This window comes from Penaeus chinensis, chromosome 27, assembly GCF_019202785.1.
Source record: "Penaeus chinensis breed Huanghai No. 1 chromosome 27, ASM1920278v2, whole genome shotgun sequence".
Lineage (NCBI taxonomy): Eukaryota > Metazoa > Arthropoda > Malacostraca > Decapoda > Penaeidae > Penaeus > Penaeus chinensis.
This window is the reverse complement of record NC_061845.1, coordinates 10,845,344-10,852,843: the sequence shown is the minus strand read 5'-3', so window position 1 is coordinate 10,852,843 and position 7,500 is coordinate 10,845,344. Positions and strand designations below refer to the sequence as shown.

Genomic DNA, 7,500 nt, shown 5'->3' with positions numbered 1-7,500 from the left:
CGACGTAAAGAGGAAATGGAGAAAGAGAGAAAGAGAGAAAGAGAGAGAGAGAGAGAGAGAGAGAGAGAGAGAGAGAGAGAGAGAGAGGGAGAGAGAGGGAGAGAGAGAGAGAGAGAGAAGAGAGAGAGAGAGAAGGGAGAAGGACTATAACAATATCCACATCATAAATAATAAAAGTAAATAGATAAATACCTATACTAATTTTTTAAAGTGCTTCCGTAAACCGCACACTTTATATAATGATCATTCAATTTCACGTTCTGTTTTGCCGATATCTGTATTCACTCCGAGTTACGCGTGTTTGCCTGATGTTCCAGTATGAGCTGTGTCGATAGGCATTTTATTAGCTTGCTGCATGTGCTTGAGATTGGTTTTCTCACTTTTCTCATAACTTTTTTCTCCTCTCTGATCATCTTTTATCTTACTTTTCCTTGTCTCTCTTTTTACCGCCCCTCTCTCTTCTTTCTTCATATTTTTTCTTCCATTCCCTCGCTCAATTTCCTCTCTTCGTCTGTTACGGTTTTTCTTATATTAATCCAGAGATGCCATGTCGAGAGATATTGCAATAACTCTGCATGTTATCAAAAAATATTAAAGTCTTGAACATTATTGCATTTTTCGTAGTTTCTCATAAAACTTTTAGTTGAAGTTCCAAATTCATTATAATTTTTTCATGGTTTCTTGTATAATGATTTCCATGTCATTTCTGGCGATTTGGACTAGGGAGGATTTGAGAGATATAAAAAAGAGATAGATAGATCGAGAGAGAGAGAGAGATAAAGAGAGAAATAGCGACAGAGATAGATAGACTGAAAGAGAGAGAGAGTAAATGTAAAACAGAGAGGGGGAAGGAAGGAAGGAGGAGAAGAAACGAGCAGTTAGAACGAGAGAGACAAAACAGACGAGCAGGAGAAAGAAAGAAAAGGAGAGACAGTTAACTTCCTCTAGTAACAATACTTCTATTTCCAAGTGTTCAGACAATACTTAGATATGCATTTAGATATCAGTTAGATTACCAAATTTATCTATGGCTCTGCCTTTATATCACAACCTTAATGAGTACAATATGCCTGTATTGCTATCTATGCGGCTGTATATGTGTCTTTGAACACAGGTATGGCTTTCTGTCCGTCTATCATTCTGTTTATTTATCTATATACCTGTCCATAAATGAGTATATCTATATTCACACACACACACACACACACACACACACACACACACACACACACACACACACACACACACACACACACACACACACACACACACGAGTGTATATGTTTGTGTGTGTGTGTGTGTGTATATATATATATATATATATATATATATATATATAATGTTACAAAACATATTTAGGGCCCAAGTATCATACTATTGTGACAGTAATTGTGGAAAGTTCGGGTCCCTTGGGGCCTTGACTTCGGGGACCCTTTAAGCATTCTCCATATCTTATTCTCTGATAAAGAATACTAAAATAAAATTGAAACTGTAACATACCCTCTAAAGTCCGATTTCACCATGTCGGTTTTTTATTCTAATCACATGAATCATTCCTTGTGCTTACACATGTTTGGATTTTAAAACCAATATACAATATTTGTACTACTCATTCCTGACATTGCTGCCTTCAACACCACATTCATATTTTCTTTGGTCGTAAGTGACTGGGCGAATCGGAATCCAGAGCACGGGTAAGTTGCCAGTTTTTTCCTTTCCTGAAATGGGACGAGTAATACTTCCCCTTAGTGATGGACCTCTTGTTATTTCACCATGAATCTCCCTTGCTCTGGCCTCTGATCATCTACCTATCATTAACTTTGATGCTTCAGGTGACACAAGTTAAAGAACATGAACTACAAAGATATTACAATCAAATCATCGGGGTTATAAGGATACCTCTTAGAAGCACTATTGATGCAACGATCACAACAGCAGCGAACACTAAAGAGCACAATGTGTCACAAATGAATGCATAGTAAGATAGATGAAGCGCCAGTTATGCTATTTGCAAATAACGGTCCCAGCCAAAACTCGTAGCGTAATTAATACCTGTTACTTTGTCTTTTCGCAGAGCCTAATTTACAGTGAGTGATATGCCAAGACCTAATGGTGGATCTTAATCAAGAGCCTTCACTATACACTTTTGTGGTTTATTCTGAACTTTGCACCATCTGAAAAAGGTTGGCTATCTGAATATATATATATATATATATATATATATAAAACCAATATACAATATTTGTACTACTCATTCCTGACATTGCTGCCTTCAACACCACATTCATATTTTCTTTGGTCGTAAGTGACTGGGCGAATCGGAATCCAGAGCACGGGTAAGTTGCCAGTTTTTTCCTTTCCTGAAATGGGACGAGTAATACTTCCCCTTAGTGATGGACCTCTTGTTATTTCACCATGAATCTCCCTTGCTCTGGCCTCTGATCATCTACCTATCATTAACTTTGATGCTTCAGGTGACACAAGTTAAAGAACATGAACTACAAAGATATTACAATCAAATCATCGGGGTTATAAGGATACCTCTTAGAAGCACTATTGATGCAACGATCACAACAGCAGCGAACACCAAAGAGCACAATGTGTCACAAATGAATGCATAGTAAGATAGATGAAGCGCCAGTTATGCTATTTGCAAATAACGGTCCCAGCCAAAACTCGTAGCGTAATTAATACCTGTTACTTTGTCTTTTCGCAGAGCCTAATTTACAGTGAGTGATATGCCAAGACCTAATGGTGGATCTTAATCAAGAGCCTTCACTATACACTTTTGTGGTTTATTCTGAACTTTGCACCATCTGAAAAAGGTTGGCTATCTGAATATATATATATATATGTATGTATATGTATTTTCCTGTTTACTTTTCCGTTGACTTTTTGAAGTTTGTAAAGTTAATAATTACCTTGTAGATAAATGTATGGACAGTGTATCCCTGTCAGTAAACCCCTAATTTCATTATTTGTTTGTCACTGATTCCGACCTGTGATGATCTGATAAATGGGCTATATAAAGCCAGGGAGCTACTTGTTGCACATTCACTTACATTATTCTCATTAAGTGTCATTCAGAAAAATAATACGGTGCCAGTGTGTATCGATTCTCCCATATCGCAGTGTCTGGGTAATTTACGTTGGCACCTGTCTTATAACTTATGCATTACAATCCTTTCTCCTGAAACATGACCACTGGGGTCTTCGGTTATCCGATAAGGCAGTCACATATATTCTATTTATAAAGATTTTCAATCTTAAGGCCTTAAAAATTGTTAAAGACCTTTTCCACAGTGGCATACATTATCTCGGTATCCTTATGTTGCAAAGGTAGTTTGGAAACAGACAAAAAAGGCCGTCGTACTGTTTTGTCAGTACTGCTCCCATTGCTCATTGGCTGTTATCAACAGTAGGGTGTCATTTCCTCTTAAATTCGATGACATTAACAAGGGTTTCTTCATCCGGTTCTCAGTCAGAACCCTAATTGATTCCATCTCTTTATTTGCCCAGATGAACGGATGCGTTTCTCTAATATTAACATCACGAAATGCTTACCTTTTGAGCGGTTTGAATAACAATCCTTCGACAGTGCCATTCAACCCTAGGACTCTTCATACTTCTTAAACCTTGGTTCTGGGAAACACATAGTGCTGCTAACAGCCTTCACTTCCCTTGCCCCACTCCATGCCCTAGATCAATGATGGACAATTTTCCATGAGGTAACCCATATATAGTAGAGGGGTGCCTACTTGTCCGGATAGAACTGTGGTCCTCGAACTTTTATATCGGATTCATTTCATTGATACAGAAACAGATACAACTTGTATAAAAGTGATTTCATACTTAAACGTAATTTCTCCCTCTCAAATCAAATATGATATGGAACAGGGTCAGTTACTGTTTCTTTTTTCTTTTATTACGAACTCTGGACTAAGGGAGTGTCATTGACGGTTAGCGAGTGTTAATGATAAAAGATGACACTTATTCACATCCTCTCGATGAGCCGTTAGATAGCCTTTATCAGCCAGTCCTAATGTTTCTCCAAACACGGCTTATTGTGCACTTAAATCACCGTTATACATGTTGTTGACGCCATAACTGCAAACTTATGCATCTGGTAAATGAACACACAATTCATTAGTCCGTGATATCTTCATGGGTACTACGAATATCCCACGCATTTAGAGCAGGCAGAATTTCAATCCCTTTCCTAAAGTAGGTTATGGGTAATTAAATCGTTGTAACCCATTCATATTACACTCACATAATGTCCATTGTCTACTTTGAATTACAGGCAAAAATCAAGGGCATATTTACCTTCGAGGTAGCGGCAGGCCAGAATGTGGCATAAGGAGCACACCTGGGCAATCTTCCAATCGATGTTGCCGACGCAGAGCCGGTACTGGATTCTCTTCAGATTTTCTTGCTCTCATTCATACTTTGGACAACCACCGTAGCAAGCATTTTGTCGTCCACGAAGACAGAAAAAGCTCATCCGGGCGACTAAAGGCATGCAGGTCCAGGCCAATCTTTCACTTCACTAGGGAGTTTATTCCAATCATTAAATACACGGAGAAACGATATACGGTTGTCCGCCTCGCCTCTTGGATGTGTGTGTGTGTGTGTGTGTGTGTGTGTGTGTGTGTGTGTGTGTGTGTGTGTGTGTGTGTGTGTGTGTGTGTGTGTGTGTGTGTGTGTGTGTCTGTGTGTGTGTGTTTCTTTCGTCACGATCCTTATCGGCGTCGCTTGATTCACTCTTCATACCTGCGAGCAAGTATTGGATCTCACTGTGTTCAGTGTGCTTCAGCTTCAGTTCGAAAAGAAAAAAAAAGAAAAATCGTCCTCGGGAGTCGTTGTGGGCGTTTTCTTTCTTTGCAGAGCTCAATGAAGCTAAGAGTCATTCGGCATCAACTCGAGGACGTCCACAAGGCGAGGTCAACCTTGTACCCTCCCCTTCTTCATCTTGTGCATTGTCAAAATTCTCCTATATGACGACGATATAAATCCAGCGCTACTAGAGTTAAAAAGAAGAAACACACACACACACACACACACACAGACACACACACACACACACACACACACACACACACACACACACACACACACTAATGGTACTTACTGGTATTTGGGGAACCAGTGCTCCGAAACAGCGCGGATCTGTCTTCTGTCGATGCCGCAGCTCCAATCCGGTTGGGAGGGGGCTTACAGAGGGGGACAGGGCTACTTCGTCGAGCCACAAAGACCTCCCACTGACCGTACCAGGGGTCACAGTGATCACTAAATACCACTATAGGGACACACACACACATATCCATACACACACAGACACACACACACATATATGTAAATAAATATAAATATATATATATATATTATATTATACATACATATACAAATATATCCACACACACGCATATATATATATATATATATATATATATATATATGTATATATATATGCGTATATATATGTATGTATATATATCCATATATATGTAATATATATGTATATTAAATACATATATATATCCATATATATATGTATATATATATCTCCATATATATATATCCATATATATATATATATCCATATAGAGAGAGAGAAAGAAAATTAATGAGATGTGTGTGTGTTTGTGTGGTTATTCATACACACATATATGTATATATATACATATATATACACATATGTATACATATACTTATATATACACACACGTATATATAAATATATATGTATACACACACACTTACATACATACATATATATATAGAGAGAGAGAGATAGAAAAAAAGAGAAAGAGAGAGAGAGAGGGAGAAAAGTGAGAGAGATGTGTGTCTGTGTCTGTGCACACACACACACACACACACACACGCACACACACACGCACACACACACACATACAAACAAACACACACACACGCACGCACGCACGCCCGCACGCACGCGCACACACACACACACACACACACACACACACACACACACGCACGCACGCACGCACGCACGCACACACGCACGCACACACACACACACACACACACACACACACACACACACACACACACACACACACACACACACGCACGCACGCACGCACACACACACACACACAGAGTAACGCTCACAGTTCTTTGACTACACACAAAATATACCCACAGATATCTCTGAAACAAGTTTAAATTTCTCCGAAGGAAAATATGCATCAACTGAGCTTCTTTTGAACATTGCAAGTACAACCAATTTACAAATTTCAAGATTATAAAGGCATAGAAAATACAAGATATAATAAGGAAGAAATACTAAGACCCACCTATATTTTAAAGAATCATTAGAAGAAAAGGAACGATTTAGTCTCTTATTTGAGCTTCGATCTAGCAGAAGTTCGATCAGTGCTGCCTGGGCCGCCGTCCAGGGAAGACCGAACGTGAGGAACTGCTGCTATCTGAACGCCTCGTAGGCACAATCTTGGCATTAAAAATAAGATCCAATCCGAAATAAAAGAGAAAAAGAAAATGCCGTCCGTATAACGAACGTCAATGGCTTACTAATCGATTACGAAAAGTGAGTATCCTAAAAATGACAGGGGAGAAATTTTGACAGTCGAAAGAGTGAGGTATGTAGGCCTGTCATGCAGGTAAATATATTAATTTTCTGGTATTTGTGAGGCTTTTTTAGGTATTCAAGGAAAGTGACAGTTGCACAGGAGTGATGACTAGGACTTAGAGAAGTCGGTGAATTAGTTATAATGCGAATGAGAAGCCACCGAGCGTTTTTTAAGGCATTTTAAGGGTTTAGGGAGGCTGGCCCTGGTCTTTAGGTCTGAGGAATTATTTTTCGGTGGCGATGTTAATTGTGGTTTTCAAATCCCGTTTTTGGGCTACGATGCTGGGTTTTATCTAAAGGAACTTGAGAAGAGTGACGTCAGAAAATTATTAGAAAACACTTTGATTATCTAGTTGTGTTTCAAACATGTAATATTGTATTTATGAGAAAATTATGAATTTTGATCACTTCTTTTTTTTTTAATGGTATTTTTAAGCCATTTTTCTGTATTGTATTTGTTTGCTCACGTGTGAAACTCAGGGATGATACAACTATTTGAATTTACTCTTTGCAGGCAGAGTATAAAAGCCAATAGATAGATCCTTCATGAGAGATTCACATGTTATTTTAAATGTTATGAGTCTCCAACGATTCTACATGTTATTTTAAATGTTATGAGTCTCTAATGATTCTTGAAGTTAAATGAAGTGTAACCTACAGTTATTTCTATTATCTGGATTACATTGAATAAGGTAATGGCAGTAGTTGGAAGTCTGCCAGATCATATCATGACTGTCGGGAATGTGTGCAGAATTTAGTGACACAGCAGCCAGCTGACAACTACAAATACCTGCTATTAAAGGAAAATGTTGTAACCTTAGAAAGCAATCTGTTCAATTAGAGAGAGAAACAAAACAGAAAAGAGCACTTGGTAACTGCACTAA

The 7,500-nt window shown here is 38.4% G+C and overlaps 2 protein-coding genes across 4 annotated transcripts in view; one reads left to right on the top strand and one right to left on the bottom strand.

The window, feature by feature from the left end:
• Positions 1-4,348, bottom strand: part of LOC125039407 (nonsense-mediated mRNA decay factor SMG8-like) — a 31,417-nt gene extending 27,069 nt beyond the window's left edge. The window contains exon 1 of the mRNA XM_047633286.1: positions 4,327-4,348. The gene's annotated coding sequence lies outside the window, so the exon portion shown is untranslated. The remainder of the gene's footprint in view (positions 1-4,326) is intronic.
• A 2,063-nt stretch (positions 4,349-6,411) lies between these two features.
• Positions 6,412-7,500, top strand: part of LOC125039795 — a 57,710-nt gene continuing 56,621 nt past the window's right edge. For all 3 annotated transcript variants that reach the window (XR_007116149.1, XM_047634069.1, XM_047634068.1), the window contains exon 1: positions 6,412-6,574. The gene's annotated coding sequence lies outside the window, so the exon portion shown is untranslated. The remainder of the gene's footprint in view (positions 6,575-7,500) is intronic.